Consider the following 24,834-nt stretch of genomic DNA (forward strand, 5'->3'; position numbering starts at 1 on the left):
AAATTTGGGGAGAAGATGCGGAATTTTATTTTTCTCTTAATTGCTTTTCAGATATTACATGTGTTTTTGCCTGATATCTTAGTTCATTATGCATTGATTAACTATGCTTATATATGATTGAGAGTTTATGCATGATATCTGCTAAGTTTTCCTGTTGCATCTTAATGATAGATAGTTACTTTCCTCATGCGATGAAAATGTGCACTATCTAAGATTCCCCTAAGGTACATCTTTTCCTTCTCTGACTTTTTGCTTCTAGAAATTCTAGATAAGAGAAGAGTTTTTTGATAAGATGGCCAAATTGACCACATGCTAGTTGAACCTAGAACCTAAAAATTCTGGCACTTTCTCTAGATTGCAGCATCAAAAGAATCAAGCAGTTACCTTTATGAATTCTGCGCGATATATGTATATTTTCTGCTTATGTGCTAAAATATGCCTTGCCCTTCATGTGCAAGTAAAATTTTACCTTGTCCTTCATGGTACAAGTAAAACAATTAGATGCTGCATCTTAGGGGGGGTGTATCAGATGAGGGTGGCTAGGCCCTAGTAAGATAAGGTTTGACTTTTGGCTGATTTTTCATTGATTTTCTCTCTTGTTTGGAAAATCTGGTTGCTTTTTGTCATATCAATTGAATTCGTACCTTTTGGGAAAAGTCTTCACACACACACACGCATTGCATGAGTTATGTAATCTATTTAAAATTTCTATCTGTAGGGAAATTTGTGCTTATTGAATACTGAACTCTCATTTATGTCTTTGCATATTTTTGCAATGCTATTTGACTGTTTTCAGTTGATTTTACATGCTTGTTCTAAAGCTAACTTTTGAGAAAAATATTTTTTTGCAAATTTTTCTCCAATTTTAGATTTTCAGTGTGAAGCGTCCGGATGGACCTACTCTTACATCTGGACGAGCGTAGTCTTGCCATATGCTGATCTAGCAGTTGTCATCCGGATGGTTAAGTGACACTTCCAGACAGGATCTCTACAGGTTTAAGACTTGCGTCTCTTTTTCTGCCATACACACATCTTTTCATTTTTATGGCATGTTGTGTGTTTTTCTTGTGGATTTCTCCCGAGATTTTGACATTCTTTGCATATCTCTTCTCATCCCATGATCTTCATTGTGTTTACCATTATTCTTTTAAGTTTTTGTGCTTTTAGAATATTGGAATATTTTCTTGAGATAGAGTGCATGGAAATTCTATTCTGTCTATGTGTTGGGTGGATATTGTTATATCTGTGCTATTTGGATTGCTATATTTGCTTGTGTAATTCATGCGCATCCAAATTGCAAGTTGTCATAATACCACATTCTTTTTGGAACTAACAAGAACTAATATTTCCTTGTGGTGTTATGTTTGGATAGATTTCTGTTAAATCCTTTCAGGAATACGTTGTCCAGCAACTTTCAGCTCAATATATGAAAGATGGATCCTTTGGAAAATTGATAGTGGTTGAAGTCGGATGTTCAAAATTTCCAAAGGTCTTGGGTTTTGAGATGAGCTTTTTCCCCAGCTCATGCAAAGCTTTTCGTTTCATTCCCTCATATCTGCATCAGTCAAAGGTTCAGTGGTGAATCTCCTCATTATCTTGCAGACCAAATGCTTAAAGGATGTCAATCTGCGGATAACCAGTTTTAGGCTTTGTAAAAATCAAGAGATTGAAGATTTTTCAGTCCATGGTTCCCGGCTTCCGGAGCTAGAAGCCGAAGTAGTACAAATCCAGCCTTTACGGATTTCTCTCCGATACTTAATCAGCAGGATTCGGTACTTAGAGGATTTTTGTTCCTCTCTTTTGGGCCACTTGCAAACTTTTCTCTATTTTCCTATTATTTTGGATTTTAGAAAGTTTATGTCTGTGGATATTATTACTCTGTTTACCCTGGTCCTTCTGAGACCGTTAGGGGGAGTAATTGTTGTGTGGTTTTTCTCATTACTCTGTTTTACCCTTTGTCCCTTTGTGACAAAAAGGGGTAGTAATTTTTATTTTTGGACCGGGAATGTATTTCCAAACCGGTGAAGTGATTTTTGTCCCAGAATGGCCAAAGGGGGAGTTTGTTAGTATTTTGGCCTCATTATGTGTTTGGACAAAATCACTTATGTGTAAAGATGCTGTAAACAGGGATTCCACTATTCAGAGTGATGTCAAACGATTCTGCCTGCAAGTTAGAAGAATTTCATGTTCCTTGTCATCAGTCCGGACGATCGAGCCATCCCATCCGGACGCCCATTTGTCCACTGTTCCATCCTTCCGGACGACGTGTCATCCTGTTCGGACGCTAGACAGACCATCATCATCCATCCAGACGAAGTGTTCATTCTGTTCGGACCCTATACTGTATCGAGAAGTTTCTGTGCAAAGCTTGCATCCTTCCGGACGTTCTGCTTCCCAGTACTCGATCAGTTTTTTATTTCTTTCCAAGTTTCAAGAAAGGGAAGATCAATCAACCGTTTGGACGATGTGGTATCCCGTCCCGACGGGCGTCTCCTTAAGGCAAGAATCACAATTGAAATATGACCGTCCGGACGTCTGACAGCTATGGTCCGGACGCATGTGCATCAAAGAAGGAAATTGCCGATTCGACTTCAACCGTCCGGATGACTGCCTATCATGGTCCGGACGCGCGCATTGCAGATATGGAAATTTCGTGTTGAAGAATAGCCGTCTGGACGCTCATCCCCCATGGTCCGGATGCTCTAAAGCCTTATAAGGAAATTACTTGCAGCGGACGTGCGACCGTCCGGACGATGTGCCATCCCATCCGGACAATGTCTTTAAACAGGAAAGATTTCCCAGCGAAATTTTCCGAAAATCTTGTCGCACAGTTGTCCGTCCAGACGACCCATGTCCACCATCCGGACTGTGCCCAGGTATATTTTGCCTGACGCTCATTTGAGCCCCTAGCCTATAAATAGAGGCCCCTGGGCACTGAGAACTGCAAGAATTCAGTGTGAATTCCATTAGAGCTCAGAGAAGTCATCAATCCCTCTGAAGCCGTTTTACAAGTGTGATGTGCTATAAATCGAAGTCTATCTTAGAGGTCGGCTCTAAGGTAAAGGATTCCATTGAAGACCCCTTCAGGTAGGAGACCTGGTTGGGAGGCGCTCGTGTTGGGTTAAACGTTAGAGAGAAAGGTACGACCACTGCATCAAAGGTATGTGGGTGTTACTACTTTGTATCTAGTCTTGTCTTCTGAATAGTGGATATCCTGGGTTTGGCTGCCCCGGAGTGGTTTTTCTCTTAATTGAGTTTCCACTTCGTCAACAAAAATCTGTGCGTCATTTCTTTTCCTCTGTGCTTTAATTTTTGCTGACACTTATGTATACACTTTATTTTTGAAGTCAATTTCATTTTTCAAATACTTTGGATTGGATTTCTACTGATTTTGTTAGCTGGGTTGGTGTACTAGGTTGGATGGTCCTCTTTGACTATGTATGTGTGTATATGGATTTGGGTTGTGAGTTGGTTGAACTGATTAGGTATTTTGGGTTGTGGTTTTGATTCTTGGCTGTGATTACTGGGTAGTTGGCAGTGAGTGTTTATGATTCGGTAGAGTCTTATGATTTTGGAGTGAGGGTTTTGGATTGGGTACCCGTGTTGGCCGAACAGTGTTGAGTGTGTGTTTTCTTGTTGATTCCATGTAATTGATTTATTATTTGTGTGTTCTAAGTGCTGGCTGTATGGATTACAGATTATGAGTATTTTCAGTGTTTGGGGATTTGTAGTAGATTATGGGTATATTATGGGTTCCTTGTTAACATTATGTTAGATGTTGACTCTGAGTTGGATATAGGTTCCTGTTATTTGGGGTGTTCTAGAAGTTATACAAGCCGTGAGTGTTATGTTTGATGATTTCTAGGTTTTAATTATAAACTGTAATGTTGGGGTTTGTTAGAAATATTTGTATATTATTGTAGTTGGCTGAATACACATATAATGAGAATGATTTTAATATTTAAAGAAAAAGGATTTTCCAAGGTTAATTGATAATTGAATCTATAAACATAATTAATATTCAGAAGTGTTGATATTGAAGATCTATGTATATAAATGTGTTTATTGCAGATGACGAGTGGTAGTGCACTAATCGACTACGTGGATTTTAAATTTATAAGTTTTACCACTTCGCAATAGTACGAATCAATTGTACTATAGTAAGGGTGATCGAACCACAGAGATTATTGGTTGTTTTGCGTAATAGGATACGTAAAGAGTGTATTTAACTTAACTTTGAAAGTAAAAATAAAATCAAAGGTTGTAGAATTGAAGCAACAACGACTAAAATAAGAAAAGCGGGAAATGAAAACAAACTTAAAAGAAAACTTAGGATATTGATCTTATCCACTCCTCAACCGATAAAATGCTTAACGTCTATATAGATCTTTCTAATGTGCATGATATGAGCGCATAATGGGCGACAACCATTACGACGACCTCGACACGAAAACACTTTCGTTAAAACGTAATCATAGAGCACCTAGTTTCACATCAATCACTTACCACGTAAAGACTTAAACTATAATTGAAAAAAACAATTACACTACCAAAGATGTGGGGGATTGATGCTCCCTAGCTTACTACTTTATAATACATTCTAATAAGCATACATAATACATGAAAACCCTAATTAGGCTACAATGATAAGATATCTAGTTTTGCACCGGTCTATTCCATGTAAAGATTAAACTACAATGGAAAGACATTCTACACTACCAAAGGTATGAAATGACTGTGCTCCCTAGCATACCTTATAAGGTAACTCTAATAAGTAAAAACATATCATGTCAAAAAGAACCATTGCAAAATACATTGTTCTCTTTCAAGAACGTTGATTTTACTCAAGAAATGTAAGAAAACTCACAGACAAGTTTGATTCTTTTTCATGAATAAATAGATTGGAATCTTGAAAACAAAACCTTTTAGCATGGGTTTTGAGATCCTCTAGCCCTTCACAATCGTCAAACACATCTAGAAAATCCTAAGAACCTTAAGAACACTTAATGGTTTTTGGAGAGGATTTTGATCAAACCCTAAGAACTAATTTAGCTAGACATAATTGAATCTAATTTAAGCATGAAAATTAATGAAAACAGTAAAGGAAATGAAGAACAACAACTATATTTAACTTCTAAAATTCGGATACAAGAAAAGGAAGAAAAAGAAAAGCAAACTAAGCTAGAAAATTGAAGAACAAGGAAGAAAATACAGAGGGAACAAGAGAGTAGCATCAAAGAAACTAAAAAGCAAGAAAATTAAGTTGATACACCTGAGCAAATCCGAAATCCCCAAAAGATGCATCTTTAAACCTAAATCCCTAATCTCATATATATAGAGAATTGGATTTACAAAAGGCCATCAAGAATTAATTCTAGCCAAGTATTCAGAGCTGGTCGGCGTCCATTTCTGTCCACAAAATCCAACTTATGATTTGAATTGCATAAAGAATTCAAAAGATCATGAAATATCTGATCTTCTGGAAGATGAAAAATTCGATCGATCGATTATAAAGTCGATCAATCGCATTTCGCTCGATCGCAGTCAGGCTTGTCCTGGTTCGATCGATCGCATTTCACAGGATCGATTTTTCTTCGACTGATGAACTTTGATTGATCGAATTTTATTTCGATCAATTTAACTTTCGATAGATCTAACTTTCGATCGATCTAAATTTTGATCGATCTCATTTAAAGTCGATCGATCTAATTGCCTTAGCCAATTCTTCAACTCGCAGGAACAATCTTGAACTCTGAAAAATGACTAAAATACCCTTGATGTATTTTCAAGTCTAATTCAAGTGTTTTGAACTAGATTTCAACTAAGACCTGAAAATAAGACAAAACACAAAACTACAACAAAATATTATATTTACAACACAAACTAGGTATAATAAATGCAAATTAAGGGGTCTTGAATCAAATAATTCAGGACTTATCAACGAGTTAAGAGACTACATTGGAGGGTAATAAGTTTTTCCAAAATACTTACTCATAGCTTTTTATAATGTCATGATCATGGATTTGTTTATTTGGTTGTGCATGTGATTTTACATATTTTATATTTCTAGTTAAACTGCTTAATTACGAGCTAGTAGGCAGAGGGGGTTATAGGCCAATGGTGGGACCATCAGATCCCGGTTAAACCTAATAAATAACCTGACGCTGGGACCTTTGGTTTCTAGTAACAATCAACTAAATGTTAAGTGAGGGGACGGTAATCCCTGGTGAACTCGCTAACACTGGACCTATGGATTCACGAAAGAGTGGAGTGTAAGAAAGATGATTATAATTAAGACGCTGCATTAAAACTGTAATGTTACTGCTTTAGGGTTATTTGATATTCAATCTATAACTATGACTTGCAACCATAGGCCATAAATTGCGTATACATGTGACCTTGAAGTTATATATTCATTATGTTGCATTTCATAAATAAGTGCATATTCATTATATTATTGAAAGTAGTAGATTGACCCATATATTGATATATGGGTGGTAGTCCATTATGCAGGTACAAAAGGTTATTGAATTAAAGGATTGGATTATGTTAGCATTGAAGAGTTAAAGCTTTTATTAATGTAGCTGTTGATTTTCCCATATTGTTTGTATTCTTTTGGAAAATTGTATACATAGAGAAATAACTGTATTTGATTGATTTTCCATGTATGTTTTAGTGTCATCAGTGACTCTTATTTCAATGTATAGTTGAACAATTTCTGAATGAATGTCTAAAGTATTTCAATCAGCTCAATGTGTTATGATTCCTAAGTTGTAAAAGAAAAATTATATTCCGCTGCTAATTTATACTCTAATGACGTCAATGTTGATGTCTTAACGATACGTGGAAATTCAAAATTTTCACTTACGTCTTTTTTTAAAAGGCGAGTCGTTACATCACCAGGCTGGTCAGGCAGTTCTATGCCCATCTTGAGGTAGTGCGGAATGATGACCATGACATTGTTCTACAGTCTTGAATTGCAAGGCATGTTATCATGGTTGATCTTCAAGTCATCAACTAGATCATCGGAGTGCCAATACTTCAGATTTTGGCCAGTCCATTCAATGACGTTGTTTTGGCTCTATCTTTAGATGAGCTCTGTGAGTTCTTTCATGCTATCCCGCAGGGCAAGGAGAGAGTCTCTACCATCAGGATTGGTGCTTTGTCTCCCCCGCACCGCATGCTTGCAAAGATCGTCCAACACATCTATAGACTATTGTTAGGCGGAGTAATCTGATTCTGAAAAGTTCACAGTTTGTTTATACCATATGTCGGCGCTTGCCTTTTTGTCTATGCAAGCATATTATGGGTTTTATGCTAGAGGCCCCGGATGAGAGTAATACAGGTCTCCCTTTTTGCTTCCTTCTTATTCAGATCATCTTCTAGTCTGGCATTGATGTAGTTGGAGAGCCGAAGATAAAGATTCAAGATCCCCTTAGCAAACCAACCCTGATGAAGTCCAATGCATAGCTGAGGCGTGACGATTAAGATGAAGAACCTCAGCCGAACATATCTTCTTCATCTCAGACTGCCCCTCCACCTCCACAGCAAGATGCTGGTTATGCATAAATTTTGGAGGCTTTGGCTTCTCTACAGGGGGCATGAACACTATACAGCTGACTATCTCTTCTTTGCCGCAGGCGATGTCATCTATGCAGCAGGAGGTTCACTCTATTAACCTCCGTGTGAAGCAGAGCCAGCTAGACATTCAGGAGTGTCTTAAGCTCCATCATCTGTCGAGCAGTAGCAGTGATGACGAGGATGATGCGCCTATGGCTGAGGCTGTTTGATTTTTCTTTGGTGCTTGGTTTTTATTTATTTTGAGACATTTTATCTTTCTATTTTTGGATAAATTGTTAAACATTATAACTCTTGGATATTTACTACTCTATTTACCCTTGTCCTCCTCAGACTAATAAGTCTTGAAATATTCTATTCAAGACCCCTTCATTCACATATGTTATACCTAGTTTGTGTTGTAAATATAATTTTTTGTTGTGCTTTTGTGTTTTGTCTTATTTGCAGGTCTCAATTGAAAACTAATTGGAAAATCGGCCAAGGAAAATCAATCGATCGACTTTATAATCGATCTATCGAAATTCATCAGTCAAAGAAAAATCGATCAAGCGACATTCGATCGAGCGACACAGGGCAATAGCAAAAATTGATCGAGAGACATTTAATCAAGCGACTTCAAGGGTCAATCAAGCGATTTCAAATCTTATGGATAAAGCTACAAATATCAACCCAATCTTTAAGCGATTCGAAATTCAAATGCAAGAGATGAGGTTGATAGAGGATGTCAACATCTATTTTGTGCGTCGAAAAATTGATCATTGATGATAGTTTGTTAGATTAACATCTCTAGAAATATGAGATGATAGATTAGGGTTTAGGTATGCATTTTATCAGGTTTGATTTTCCAAGTGCATCTTAGATTAAATTTCCGCCCCTTTTAGTTTTCTTTGATGCAACTCTCTGGGCCAAAATCCAGAGAGCTCATTTCCCTTGCTTTTCTTTCATTGTTCTTCATTTCTAGCTTAATTTATATTTCTTTTTCTTTCCTTTTTGTAATCCGAATTTTCGAAGGTTTAATATAGTTTTGGTTCTTCATTTTGTTCTTGTTTTCTTTACTATTTTGATAGATTTAATGCTTAGATTTAGTTTTATCACGTGTAGCTAAGCCCGTTCTTAGGGTTTGATCACATCTTTTCCAAAAACCATGGATTGTTCTTAATGTTCTTAGGTTTTTCTTGAGATGTATGATGATTGTGTAGACTTGAGGATTGCAGAACCCTTGTTGTTACTATTGCAAATAGTTTTGTTTTTAATATTCTAATCTATATTTGTTCATGAAAAAGAGTTATTCTTGTCTATGAGATTTCTTGATTTCTTGAATAAAATCGACGTTCCCAATTTTTGTGATTGAGGGAACGATGTCTATGCAATGATGCCATTTGACATGATGAATGTTTATTTATTAGAGTCGTTTTATAGGGTATGCTAGGGAACATCGATCAATCCACACTTTTCATAGTTTAAAATGCTTTTCAATTATAGTTTAATATTTACGTGGAGTGATTGGTGTGAAACTGAGATATCCTATCATTATGTCTTTAGTATGGTATTTATAAATCATGCATGCTTACTTTTAAGGAATTTCATGTCGAGGTCGTCGTATGGTTGACACCCATTACGTGCTCATATCATACGTGTTAAGAAGATCCACATGAGTCTTTAAACTTTTCCATTGGTATGCGGATCAGATAAAGATCAATACCCTAAGTCTACTTTTCATTTGTTTCATTGTCCATTGTTCATCAATTTACTTGTTGTAGCTTCAATTCTACAACCCTTATCTTTTCTTTTTCAAGGTTAAGTTAGATATGTCTTAGATATTTCGTTATGCAAAAAAAACCCCAATCCTTGTGGTTCGATAACCCTTACTATAGTACAACTGCTTCGTACTATTGCGAGTGGTTCAATTATAAATATTAAAATCCACGTAATGGTTCAAAGCCAATTTAGTTTTCAAAACCAAAATTACAATTTTTAATCATCAAAGAGAACACTACCGGAGACATTTAGAGGGAATAATTTATTTGTGGCTTTTTTGATACTCTGTTTTACCCTCTGTCATTTTGTGACAAAAAGGGGGAGTATTTTTTGATTTGGACTGGGATTGTATTTTTAATCGGTGAAGTGTTTTTGTCCCAGAATGGCCAAATAGGGAGTTTGTTAGTTTGTAATTGGCAGCATTCTGTTAGACAAAATCATTTTCATGTAATGATGCTTTTAAGGAGGGATTCAGTTATTTCCAGAGCTTCACTTCTAGAAGATCCTGCCCACATTCCAAGTCAGAGAAATTAGATCCCTTGCATCCATCTAGACGACGTGATACTCTGTTCAGACGCTCATTTGGCCAAGCATCATCTGTCCGGACGATGAGAACTTTCCGTCCAGACCTTCCTCTGTGTCAAAAACCTTCAAACTGTTCTAGCTTGCGTTCATCCAGATGTCTCAGCAACACATCCGAATGCATTTCAATGTTCGACAAGTTAAAAGATTTCTTTCCAAAACACAAATATGGGAAGACAGCTGCAATAGGCCGGATGATGTGTGATCCCGTCCGGATGCTATCCTTGATAAGACGAGTTGTGCAGAAGAAATTCAACTGTCCAGACGTCAGATTTACTGGTCCAGACGCTCATACCTTATATATGGAAATTGCATGCATCAGTTCAACCGTCTGGACGTCATACTTCATGGTCCGGACGCTCAAAGCCTTGATATGCAAATTGCGTGCAGCTAAAGTGCAACCGTTCGGACGCTAGGGCAATGTCGTCCGAACGTGGCTCTATTCAGGAAAGAATTTCAAGCGAATTTGGAAAGCTGATCGCACAGTTGTCCGTCCGGACGCCGCCTAGGAAATTCAAGTCAGACGCGAATTTGGATTCCTATAGCCTATAAATAGAGGTCCCTAGGCATGTTGTTTGTAAGAATTCGGTAGTGACATTCATAGTACTTAGAGAGTTTATTTTTAGAGTTATTGTGCTGATCTGCTTACTCTCAAGCTGTTGCCAAGTGCTGTTGCTGTAATGATCTGAAGTCTATCTTAGGGGTTGGCCCTAAGATAAAGGATTCCATTGAAGACCCCTTCAAGTAGGTGACTTGGTTGGGAGACATTCGTGTTGGGTTACACATCAGAGTGATAGATACAATCGCTACATCGGGTATGTGAGTGTTACTGTCTATTACTAGCTTTGTTTTCTGAATAGTGGATATCCTGGGATTGGCTACCCCAGAGTGGTTTTTCTCTTAATTGAGTTTCCACTTCATCAACAAATTATCTGTCTCTTTATTTTCCACATTGTGATATTTTGTTGCACACTATTGCACACACTTGATAAATTAGAAGTCCTATAATTTTGATCACTGTCATTAATGGTTGCCTTGTTACAGATTATCTGAGACTAAGAAGTAAGGCCTGGGAAGCCATACCAGTTGTCAACAATCCTCTCTTCTCCCATTAGCCACCTCCCACTATTGCCAAAGATATTGCATTCCTTCTTGGAGAATTGAACAACTAAGTCATTGTCACAAAATTGACTGATGCTGAGGAGATTTGCCTTGAGTCTTTCCATATATAAGGCTTCTTGAGATGCTCACATCCTGGAATATCGATAAGCCCTTTTCCAATGACCTTGTACTGACTTTCATCCCCATAGGTCATTCTTCCTCCTCTGCCCATCTGAACATCCTTTAGAAGTGTCTTGTTACCTGTCATATGTTTAGAGCATCCACTATCCAAATACCACAGACAAGTATCAACTATTTTTAAGGCAGTATGAGCAACCAGACACAAGTTGTCCACTTTCTTAATCCACACCTGTTCATTAGAGGTATTCTTCTTTTTATTAAGCAAGACAGATTTTTTCTCATTAGGGGTAAGGCCTCCTAGCTTTTCACTAATGAGTTTGACCTGATCACTTAAATTCTTGACTTGGTTCTCAATAACAGGTTCATCTTTCCTAGGCACATGTAGTTTATGCCAAGGTTTCTGAGAACATATCTGAAAGCAATTAGGGCTAACATGACCACTAACACCACAGTGATGACAAGTAGGGATAGAATTGAAATTTTTATGCCTAGTCCCTTTAGAACTTTTCCCTTTATCCCCGCAAGTAGAATGAGTATCATGTTGAGACATGCTAGGTTTAACAGTTGTGAATTTTAATTGTACTCGCAAGTGCACGAATCGTTTGCAGTTAATGGATTGCAAGTGCGAGGTCGATACCACAGGGAATTGTGTTTTTGAAGAACAATTTTGTTTCTAAACTAATTAAATCTTAACATAGTTCCAAAAAAGGTTTGATTTTTGTGAATAAAAGAAAACATAAATAAAATAAAATAAAATAAAACAAAAGAAAAGGTACTAAGGTTTTAGAATCCACACCCACCGAATCATAACAACATACTCCATGTTCATCGATATTAATCCGAAGTTCTCACAGTTAAAATATTATATATGTTTTACTAGGCTTCAAAAATTTAATCAAGATCATCTCATGTATCTATTCTTTACACAAATCACAAAAGAAATCCAATTTAAATCAAATTATCTAATGTATCTGTAAATCACAACAAGATATCTAGTTTAAATCAAAACATCAATTGTATCCATAGAATAAATCACAAGGGATATCCAATTGTTTTATAAATAAAACCAAGCAATCAATTATGTAAAATTATCTCAAATCATCAAATGTATCCTTGAATCACAAAAGATATCCAAGAATCATTCCACACATTGAAAAGAAGTAAAACATTGGAAAAATTAAACCAAATAAAATCAGATAATAAAAACTTACATGAAAGCATTGTTGTTCTTCATCAATTAGTGAAAAATAGATGACTTCTATTTTAACCATGTGCGTGTGCACAATGTGTTAACAAAATAATATAAGTGCAGAATTTAAAAGACACAAGAATTTTGTTAACGAAGTAGAAACTCAATCAAGAGAAAAACCACTAGACAGTAACACTCACATACCCGATGCAGCAATCGTATCTAGTACTCTGACGTGTAACCCAACACGAATGCCTCCCAACCAAGTCACTAAAATTCTTTCCTAAATTGAGCCGCGTCCAGATGGTGTTTCCCTAGCATCCGAACGATTACACTTTTATTGCACGCAATTTCCACTTTTGCTGCACTTTTGAACAGTTTGAAGTTTCTAGACACTGATGGGCGTCCGGACGGTATTTCCTCGTTGTCCGGATGGATGTTGCTGACCGATAAGCGTCCGAACACTTTACTAAGTCGTCTGGAAGAAAGCTTGGGATCCAACTTCTCTAAGTTGGAATCTGCACAGAATCTTCCTTGAACACTGAAATAGCTTTCTTGAAGCTTGTGACACTTGCAACTTGTCATAATGAGGCTCTTTCCATATCAGAGAAATAAACTCTGAATATCTGAAGACTCTAAAATAAACGGTATCCTTGTGAAAGCAGCAACATTACATAATAATGATTTTTTCAACATAATGCAGCCAATAAAAAACTAACAATGAGGTTTCATCCTCAACCTTAGTTGAGAAATTTGCTGCACCTGATTATGAAAAACAAAACCTAACCTTAAAAAAAACTAAACCAAAAAGAGGAAAATATATTTGGTCTCTAGCTCCCCCTTCCTTCTCTATTTTCTTAAGGCGTAGCAGTCTATTTATAAGGAGCAAATAAACCCTAGAATCTTACGCCGTTGGTTTCATATTAATTTGATACTTGAGCGGAAAGTTATGGCCAAAATACTATGACATATGCAGAATCTGAAATTTAATCCAATCCGATTTTGACTCCAATTAGAGAAATTTCGATTTAATTCTTTCAATGATTTGGTTAAACATAACCACATCATCTAGGTCTTCTTAAAGTGTGCTTTCTTCCGAGCTTTGCCTTTTTCACCTTAAAGCTGTCGTTTTCCTTTAACAACCTACAAAACACTAAAAACACAAATCTAACACAAAACATTATATTAAGATACAGCTAAAGAATTAACTAATGTAAATTAAAGGGTTTAAATATTCAATATTTTGCACTCATCATTAACAAACATAGTTCTATATGCAGGCATAGCATGTGAAAAAAAGGCAACACTATCAATACTCAAACTTGAATCAAAAGATTTTTCCAAAGGAAATTTTGATTTCATTAGAGCATCTTCCAAAGACCTAATTTTTCCAATAAGAACATCATTTTCTATTTCAGAATTTTAAGTATTTGTAGATGATCAATGCTAGAATTTTTAAACTCTTCAAACTGATTGACCAATTTGACACATATCCTATGGAGTTCACCTTTTTCCATCAAATCAACATTGATAGACATGATAAAGATATTAGAAGTCAAACAGAATCACACTTAAGAAATAAATCTAACCAGGGTGTACCAAGCTCTGATACCAATTGAAAAATAAATGACCTCTAATTTACCGTGTATGTGTGCACAATGTGTAACAAAATATTGTAAATGCGGAATTTAAAGAACACAAATATTTTGTTAACGAAGTGGAAACTCAATTAACAGAAAAACCACTCTGGGGCAGCCAAACCCAGGAAATCCACTACCAGAAGACAAAACTAGTACAAAGCAGTAACACTCACATACCCCTGATGCAGCGATCGTATCTTGCACTCTGACACGTAATACAATGTGAACACCTCCTAACCAAGTCTCCTACTTGAAGGGGTCTTCTATGGATTCCTTTACCTTAGGGCTCCTCCCTACGATAGACTTCAATTATGAGCACAACAACAGTACAATGGCAAAAGCTTGAAAGCTAGCAGATCTTAACAATTTCTTCCTAAACACCCTTTCTAAGCTATAAATAATTCAATACCGAATTCTATAAATAATACATGCCTAAAGGCCTCTATTTATAGGCTACAGAAGACCTAAATCGACACTGATTTGGTTTTCTCTAGGCTATGTCCGGACACAAGTTGAGGCCGTCCGGATGGACAACTATGCAACCGCCTTTCCATAATGCGCTTCTCTCTCTCCATATTAAGGCCTCGTCCGAACAATGTTTCCCTAGAGTCCGGAAGGTTGCAACTTTCCTGCATGCAATTTCCATAATAAGGACCGTGCCCGGATGGTGTTGCCCTTACATCTGAACAGTTGGAATTCTTCTCCATCTCTTGCCTTATCATGGACCTCTTCTGGACGGTGCTGCCCTGTCGTCCGGACGGATGCAGCTATCTTATCGTATACGTGTCTGTGAAGGAAATCTATTACTTGTCAAACTCTGATGTGTGTCAAGACGAGTTGCCATGACGTCCGGACAAATGCAAACTTGAACTGTTTGAATCTTCTAGACATTGATGGGCATCCGGATGCATGATTGGTCCGTCCGGGCGAAAACTTGGGATCCGACTTCTCTGAGTTGGAATCTACACGGAATCTTCTTCGAACATCTTGAACCACTTTTTCTGAAATGAAGACTATGAAAAAAAATGATATCCCTAATAAAATGTCAACATTACATAAAAGTGATTTTGTCAAATAGAATGCACTAAAAGAAAACTAACACTTTTGTAACCACTCGTGTGGATCCATTATCCCTTGATTAAATTTATGGACATCTTCTTGGCCATCAGAAGCATATTGAACACCATCTCTCTTCCAATCAAGTTTCTCCTCCTTCAGTCGTGGTCGCAGCTCATTCTTCTTACAAGATTTAACCCCATCATCTTGGCCTCTCTCTTAGATTTGTGCTTCCCTTGTTTTGGGAAGATTTTCCTTGTTCAACTCACACACTCACAACAACGTTCTCCCCAGTGGAAGCAACGCTTTCTAAGAATGTGTTCATGGGTGCGAACATTTCATCCATGTGCTTTTGCATCCTCTCCAGGCCCGTATACAACTAGTGGATGTACTTACCAAGCCAATAGTATCCAAACGTGAAAAATGATTGGTCTTCTAATTTATCAAGTGTGTGCAATAGTGTGCAACAAAATATCAAAATGCGGAATTAAATGAGACAGATATTTTATTGACGAAGTGGAAACTCAGTTAAGAGAAAAACCACTCCGGAGCAGCCAAACCGAGGATATCCACTATTCAGAAGACAAAGCTAATTACAAAGCAGTAGCACTCACATACCCTTATGCAATGTTCGTACCTTGAACTCTAACGTGTAACCCAACACGAACGCCTCCCAACCAAGTCTCCTACTTGAAGGGGTCTTCAATGGAATCCTTTACCTTAAGGCCAACCCTTAAGATAGACTTCAGTCGCAGTACAGCAACAGCACTTGGCAACGGCTTGAGAGTGAGCAAATCAGCATAGTAACTCTAAAATATAACTCTCTAAGCACTATGAATTCAATACCGAATTCTTACAATTCGCAAGCCTAGGGACATCTGTTTATAGGCTGTAGGTTTAAATGAGCGTCTGGCTTGAAATATATAGGCGCCGTTTGGACGGTAGACATAAGGCGTCTGGACCGACAACTATGCGATCAGCTTTCTAAATTTCGCTAAGATTCTTTCCTAAATTGAGCTGCATCTAGACGATGTTGCTCTGCCATCCAGACTGTCGCACTTTAGCTGCATGCAATTTCCATATCAAGGCTTGGCTCATCCGGACCATCACATCTGTTTTCCATATATTGAATTTGATGCACGCAATTTCCATATATGAAGCTCTTGAGTCCGGACCATGAAGACTGTCATCTGGACGTCTGAATTTTGAATGCGCAACTTGCCTTATGGATGAGCACGTCTGGACGGGAATCCTTGACTGAAGACTTTTGAAAAACGAACTGAATCCCTGATTGAAAGCATCATTGTTCATGTTATTGACTGATGAGTGTCCAGGCGTTTCACTAGGCTGTTCAGATGATAAACTCAGGATCTGACTTTTGCTGAGCTGTAGACTTTGCAGAGTCTTCTTGGAGTCCAAAAATTCCTTCTTGACACTTGTGACACTGATCTTGTCATAATAAGGTCCTTTCCATATCAGAGATATAAACTCTGAATATTTGAAGACTCTGAACTGATACGGCATCCCTGTGAAATCAGCAATAGTACATGATAGTGATTTTGTCCAATAGAATGCAGCCAACACAAAAACTAACAAAATGGGTTAATGACTTACACTACAAGCTCTATGTATGCTCGCCCCCATTGACCTTGCGGGAAGGAATTAATGAACCTGCTATATCATTAAACAATTCAAATGTTCCATGCAGTTCTAATCTCCTCTATAACGATCAAGTCAATACTTATCCTCTCTGTGAACCTGAAAAATAAGAGTACAAGTGATAAGAGCATGAGAAGATAAAGATAAGAAGCAAAGTCAAAGTTGTATAGGTATCAAGTAGTAAAGTTATAGTTACTGAAAAATAAAGACTCCTAATTAAAGTGAGTGTGTGATCAATTGTGCAACAAAATATTAAATGCGGAATTTAAAGGAGACAAATATTTTGCTGATGAAGTGGAAACTCTTATTAAGAGAAAAACTACTTTAGGGCAGCCAAATACAGGAAATCCACTATTCAGAAGACAAAGCTAGTTGCAAGGCAGTAATACTCACATAACCCTATGCAGTAGTTGTACCTCTAACTCTGACACGAACCTATTTGTGAACGCTTCCCAACCAGACCTCCTGTCTGAAGGGGTCTTCAATGGATTCCTTAATTGATCAAATCACACAAAACAAAAACGCTAAGAGAGTTAGCAAATCTAACAATCTCTACCTAAACACCCTCTCTTAGCACACTAGAATTCAGTACAGAATTATGTAGAATACATGCCTATAGACCCCTATATATAGGTGTTAGTATTTTATGTTGGCTACATTCTGGATAAAACAAAAACACTTTATGTAATGGTTGCGTTTTTAACAGGATGGTCAGTTTTCAATAAAGAATCTTCATGTATTCAGACAATGATCAAATCAAAGACAATAACTGATCACAAGCTGCTTAAAGATGTCCATGAAGAGTCCTTGCAAATCCCAAGACAAAAACAACCAGTTCCTATGCAACCATCCGGACGGACCTTTGAAGGCGTCCGGACGCTCCTCAGTGTCCAGCAGATAACGATGAAGCTGTCTGGACGTCAGAGCAACACCGTCCGGATGCTAAGTCAACTAGTATTCAACAAGGAGTTTGATTTCGGAAGTCGACACTGTTTGGGAAGTCTCTGCAAGCCGTCCGGATGACATGGCAACACGTCCAGATGATGTCCAGTAGTTCATAATATTCTAGAGTTCTGTTCGAACGCAGAAAGGATTTTAGTAAAGACAGTCCGGACGCTCGGTTAAGCCGTCCGAACATGAACCTCATAAAGATAGAATTGCGCTGTTTCTTAAAGGATATTGCAAAAACCTTTCGGATGAGGCTATTTTCCGTCCGGATGCTCGCTAGCCTGAGTTCGAATCTCAGCAGTTTTTGAGTTCTCTTGAAACCTATAAATAGGGGGCTCTAGGCCAATGTTTTTGAAAAACGAAATTGACTTCTAAAAATAAAGTGTGTGCATAAGTGTCAACAAAAATTAAAGCACAGCGGAAAGTAAATGACACAGATTTTTGTTGACGAAGTGGAAACTCAGTTAAGAGAAAAACCACTCCGGGGCAGCCAAACCCAAGAATTCCACTATTTAGAAGACATAGCTAGATACAAGACAGTAACACTCACATGTACTGATGCAGTGGTCATACCTTGATCTCTGACGTGTAACCCTACACGAACGCTTCCCAACCAGGTTCTCCTACCTGAAGGGGTCTTCAATGGAACTCCTTACCTTAGAGCTGACCTCTAAGATAGACTTCGGTTTATAGCATAGCACACTTGTAAAACGGCTTCAGAGGGATTGATGACTTCTCTGAGCTCTAATGGAATTCACACCGAATTCTTGTAGTTCTCAGTGCCCAGGGGCCTCTATTTATAGGCTGGGGGCTCAAATGAGTGTCAGCCAAAATATACTTGGCACGTCCGGACGGACAACTATGCGACAAGATTTTCCAAAAAATTTGCGGGGAAATCTTTCCTGTTTAAGGGCATCGTCCGGACGGGATGGTACATCGTCCGGACAGTCGCAAGTCTGCTGCAAGTAATTTCCTTAAAAGGCTCTAGAGCGTCCAGACCATGGGGGATGAGCGTCTGGACGGCTATTCTTCAACACACAATTTCCATATCGGTAATGCATGCATCCGGACCATGATAGGCAATCGTCCGGACGGTTGAAGTCGAATCGGCAATTTCCTTCTTTGATGCACTCGCGTTCGGACCATAGCTGTTAGACGTCCGGACGGTTGAAGTCGAATCGGCAACTTCCTTCTTTGATGCACTCGCGTTCGGACCATAGCTGTTAGACGTCCGGACGGTCATATTTGAATTGCAATTCTTGCCTTAAGGAGACGCGCGTCCGGACGGTTGATTGATCTTCCCTTTCTTGGAACTTGGAAAGAAATCAGAAACTGATCGAGTATTGGGAGGCATCCGGACGTGCTGCTGAAACGTCCGGACGGATGCAAGCTTGGCACAGAAACTTCTCGATATAGTATAGGGTCCGGACGGAATGAACACTTCATCCGGATGGATCATGCTGGTCTGTCTAGCGTCCGGACGGGATGACACGTCGTCCGGACGGATGGAACAGTGGACAGATGGGCGTCCGGATGGGATGGCTCGATCGTCCGGACGGCTGACAGGGAACTTGAAATTCTTCTAACTTGCACGCAGAATCGTCTGACATCACTCTAAATTGTGGAATCCCTGTTTACAGCATCTTTACACATAAGTGATTTTGTCCAAACACAGAATGAGGCCATAATACTAACAAACTCCCCCTTTGGCCATTCTGGGACAAAAATCACTTGACCGGTTTGGAAATACATTCCCGGTCCAAAAATAAAAATTACTCCTCCTTTTTGTCTCAAAGGGACAAAGGGTAAAACAGAGTAAAAAAAAAAAAAAAAATAACTTTCATAAGAATTACTCCCCCTAACGGTCTCAGAAGGACCCGGGAAACAGAGTAATATATATCCAAAAAGTTTTAACAAAGCAAAAAAAAATTGTCTCAAAATAACAGAAGCCAATAAAAAGTCTACAAACACAAGAGGGAATCAAACATCCTCAAGCATGGGTAAAATCCCGTCAGCAACATCCTCATCATCACTATTGCTAGGATGATGATACTTCAGGCACTCCTGAAGGTCCAGCTAGTTCTGCTCCACGCTCCTGTCGATGGAGTGCACAACTAGCTGCACGGATGAGATGGACTGCTGCATGGAACACATAGACTGCTGCATGGAACACATAGATACCTGCATGCTGCTCATCCCTCCCTGAAATGCAACAAGAGCCTCCATAATCTGAGCATAATTGACCTCCGGCTCAGATGGCGGAACAGTATATGAGGATGAAGTCATATCTAGAAAGCCGACTGGCATAGCAGCAGGTGGGGGCACCTCATCATCAGAGTCATCTCTCCGCAGCTGCGCATTAGACTTCATCAATGTCTGCTTGCTGATGGGCTGCTAGATTTTCATCTTCGGTTCGCCATTGACATTGATGGCCGACTGAAGAATAATTTGAGTGAGGAGACAGCCAAATGAAAGACCAGCAGTGCTCTCATCACGGGCCTCCAATATAACCCCCAAAATGTGCTTGCATAGGCAGAAAGGCAAGCGGAGGTGGATTGCATAGACAAACTGGGCCCGTTTCAGGATCAGATCACTGCGCCGGGCAACAGGCCAGATGTTCTGCTGAATGATCTTGGCCAACATGTGGTGGGTGGATGACAGGGCACCAATCCGGATGGCAGTAGAATGCTCCTCACCTTACGGAACGGCACGGAAGAATTCCCTAAGATCATCCAAGGATGGAGGAAGCACCACCTCATTGTATGGGCTGGCCGAAATCTCGAGCACTGGGACTCGGATGATATGACTGATGACCTGAGGATCAATAGTAATGAGATGGCCTACAACTGAGGACTGAAGCACCACTCTGTGATCATCGTTCTACACTACTTCCATGTTGGCGTAGAACAGCTTGACCAATCTGGTGTACACCACACAAGCACAGCTGTGGAGATATCCCCAATTGTATGTCTGGATAATGACAAGAATGTTGTCCAGCGGTGGCACCATGATGTCAGGCGGAAGGATGTTCCGCTCAGCAATGACAGTGCGGTCCATAATCTTTGCATGAAATGCATCCCTATCTTCCACAAGCCTCTGACGGACCCTGCGGGGTGGACTGCCGGCAGACATGGTTCTGCAAAAGATCCAACATGAATTTTCCAAAGAAAAATATTCCAAAAGTATTCTTGTTAGGATAACAAAAATTTGGCAGAATAACAGCAGTAAAAAGGACTTGTGAAAAAAATAAATTACAAAATAATATCACAATTAAGTCCAAGGAATTCCAACACGGCAGCAATATGCATCTCATATAAAAAAATAACATTCTAACAGTTTAAAAGAAACTGAAGGGAAAAAGACTAGAAAAATACCTGAAATATGAGAGGAATATGCAAAAAGCCAAAAACTCACAAAAAGAGAACTCACAAACAGCCAAAAGTGAGATTGAGTGGGGTATAGTGAGAATGCGGAGAGTAGGGAATTTATAGCCTCTGTGGGGTCCTCGTCCGAACGGTGGATTGATGACATCCAGACGCTCGCTGCCTCGGAAAGGAGCAGACTGGTTGTGCACGTCTGGACGATATAAAGAGACCGTTCGGACAATGATGACAGCGCGCGTCCGGACTCCATCAGGTCTTGTCCGGACATGTGGGCTCCATCCCCGTCCGGACTTCAAGAGAGTGCCGTCCGGACCACCTGTCCATCCGGACGTCAATATAGACCGTCCGAACGCTCCACACTGAAACACAGAAAAACTGAGGAAAATTTTACAGAGATCAATTTTCTCAGTGTCAGAACACGCATGTATAATCAATTGATAACACAATCAGAAAGCATCTCAAAACTCAACAGAGATATAAAAGAGAGTTGAGATTTCAATTAGCACAAGTAATTTTCCTAAATATAGAAAAGTCAAATAGACAACTCAACTCAAGCAATGCGTGTGTGTGTGGAGACTGAGCCGACAGGGTTTGAAAAATCATGACAAGTGCAACCAGATTTCCTAAAGAAGAGAGAGAATCCGTGACAGATTAGTCAAAAGTTAAACCTTACATTTACTAGGGCCTAGCCATCCTCATCCGATACACTCCCCCTGAGATACAACACCGAATTGTTTTACTTGTACCATGAAGGACAAGATAACATTTTACTTGCTCATAGAGGGCAAGGTATATTGCAAATTCAGTACAGAAATAGTGAATAGACAATTTTAAAGCACAAAATTCATACGAATAACTGCTCAATTCATATGGTGCTGCAAGCTAGAGGAAATGCCAGAATTTATAGATCCTAGGTTCAACTAGTCTGTGGTCAATTTGACCATCGTATCACAAACCTCTTCTCTTATTCAGAAATTCTAGAAGCAATTAGTTAGAGAAGGAATAATGTACCTTTATGGAGTCTCGGATAGTGCAATTTTTCATCGCATAAGGAAAGGAGCTATCCTACTTTTGCACAACCAGGAAAAATAACTTGGCCAAAAAAAATCATATACTCTCAAATATATCTAAGCAAGGTAAATTAATGCTCACAGAATTGAGATATCAGGTAGAGATACATACAATATCTAAACAGCCAAAAAAAATCTTGTAAATTCTCCCCAATTTTTTTTTTTTTGTAAAAAAAACAAAAAAAACATGCAATATGGAAATGACATCATATGCAAAGGTAAGATCACACCTGTAAATGCATAAAAATGATGCTACAGAAAAACAGTCGCTCGACCTGCTTTTTCTGTCTTCCCCAATAGACACCTGCAAAGTTCTCTCAAGAGAAACAGGGGGCACAACAAACTAGTTCCTAGATTGCATAACAAGCACATAAATATGACATAAAAGGTGCAAGCAATCAAACTTGATGCCTTAGGATTAGTGATGTGGTCTTTTGTTTACCAAAATATACCAATAATAAAATTACCACTCGCAATAGTACGAATCCTTGTTGGATAGGGCTATGTTGAGGGTGTCGAACCTCAAGGACTGCGTAGGTATTATTATCAAGCTTTTTGAGATTAAATATAACTTAATTTAAAATATGTTTGATTCTGTTTTCTAAATATAAATACATGAAAGTAAAAGACATAAATTTAAAGATAGAAGGGATGAGATAAAGAATAGAGGATTGATTTCACCACTTACCGCATAACAATGGTCAATCATAAATTAACAAGGAAAATTCATACTATGCATGATATAGGACTCGTCTCACTCGAGTAGTCAAGAAATTACCTCTAAAGAATAAGTATAATCCATCTTCGGTTGGCACGGACCGTCCACCTAACCACTAAGATGCGGTACGACCCGTCTTCCCTAGGCATGGACTAGCTACGTTTTTAATAGGATATACACACAATCAATGGAATAGTATAACCCATCTTCGATTGGCAAGGACTGTCTACCTAAATTACACTAAACTAGGGTGTAGTACAATCCGTCTTCCCTAGGCATGGTCTATCTAATCCTCTTGATCATATGTCAATTAAAACCGTTGTATAACAATCATTCACATAATCACAGAAAATATGAAGGATTGAGTTCAATCAATATAAAAGACTTTCTAAGACAAGATAAGAAATTCATAATGATTGAATATAAACATTAAAATCAATTCTCACAGTTATACAACTATCATGCATAGAGAAAATCCCAAATTAAAATACAATTAAACCATCGTTACTTGGAAAGGGCTACATCAACACCCTATTAGGAATTTAGCCGCTCATCGTAGTGCTGGGATGGCCTCCTGCCATGTTTCTCTCTTCAACTTGTCAGGCCTCCGAGAAGAATTTTCTGTCTAAATCTAAGCACAAGCCCAAGCACCAAGCACACCTTCTCTTGAAGCTTAGGGGTCTATTTATAGGGAGCACACAAGTCCTAGAGGCCCTTGAAATTCCAGAAAAATCATCTCTTGAGTCTTCTTGTCCAAGGAGGAGATTGAAACATCAATCCAAGTAGGAAAAGGATTCCAAATTCGGCAAGAATTGTGGTCTTTTATTACGAGGAAATTTTAGCATAGTAAACATTCGAATTAGAGAAAAGCTATTTCTTACATATTTGTTGAATATTTTATTAGCTTTCCAACGCCACCAATTTCATTGCAATACGATATATGAAGCAAACGTTATGATCCAAACACTGAGACATATGCAGAATCAAAATTTGAATCCAATCCGATTTTGACTCTTAGCGGAGAAATTCCGATTTAATCCTTCACTTGATTTGATTAAACTTAACCACATCATATAGGTATTCTATTATGATTGGTTAAGTTTAAACATATCTTCTTGGTCTTCTGAAAGCCCAAAATTAATGGAATTAATTGCATCTTTATTTAAAACCTGAAAACATTAAAACAACACAAAATCAAACAAATAATAATGCTAAGGAATTAACATATGCAAGTTAAGGGGCTTGAATGTGCAACATTCAGCGCTTATCAATTAGGAACCAAATCCTAGGCATGACCACCCGAACCTGCTAGGTGCGTCGGTTCCCCTTCCTAGGGTAACTGCCTTTCTCAGCCCAAGTCTGCCTTCCAGTGGGTGGTTGCTGACAAGACTACATCATCAACTCCATCATGTTTTGCATCCAGACAGGAGGCTCACCGGAGTATTACTCTTGAGGCCTTCTTAAATGCTTGGGTTTGCTCTTGTAAGTGCCACTGTAATTGGCTGGTACAAACCGTTGCTGAGGCCACTGATGCTGAGGAGCATGAAACCAAGGGGCTTGATACTGATGCCTTGATGCTTGTCCCCATGGTACTTGATAGGATGCCTGATGCCACGGAGTTTGATGTTGAGCCGCAGGTCTAGCGCCATAATGAGCTTGTCTGGGCGCTTCTTTCTTGGCTTTGTCCTTTTGAGCTTTCAGGAGGGAGCACTGAGGCCGAACATGCCCACTGAGACTGCAATGATGGCAAATAGGAGGTCTTCTGATGGAATGAGGCTGCTGAGTGCCTGGAACATCATCATTAACCTTTTCCTTCTGTTTATCTTCAACAGCGGGAGGAAGCTCTGGGACTGTAGGCTTCACAAATACAGTCTTTGAGGAAGAAGGAACATCAGAAGAGGAGGCTACATACCTGAGACCAGTCTTGTCATTAGGGCTCTTCTGGATGGACAGCATGTGAGTCAACTTCTCATCAGTGACTCTCTCTAGCTGGAGCTGTGTCTCTAGTAGC

At 38.8% G+C, this 24,834-nt stretch overlaps 1 pseudogene; it reads right to left on the reverse strand.

Moving 5' to 3' along the window:
* The window catches only part of LOC133876800 (uncharacterized), a 126,971-nt pseudogene that overhangs the window by 59,604 nt on the left and 42,533 nt on the right, over positions 1-24,834 (reverse strand).

This window comes from Alnus glutinosa, chromosome 9 (assembly GCF_958979055.1).
Source record: "Alnus glutinosa chromosome 9, dhAlnGlut1.1, whole genome shotgun sequence".
Lineage (NCBI taxonomy): Eukaryota > Viridiplantae > Streptophyta > Magnoliopsida > Fagales > Betulaceae > Alnus > Alnus glutinosa.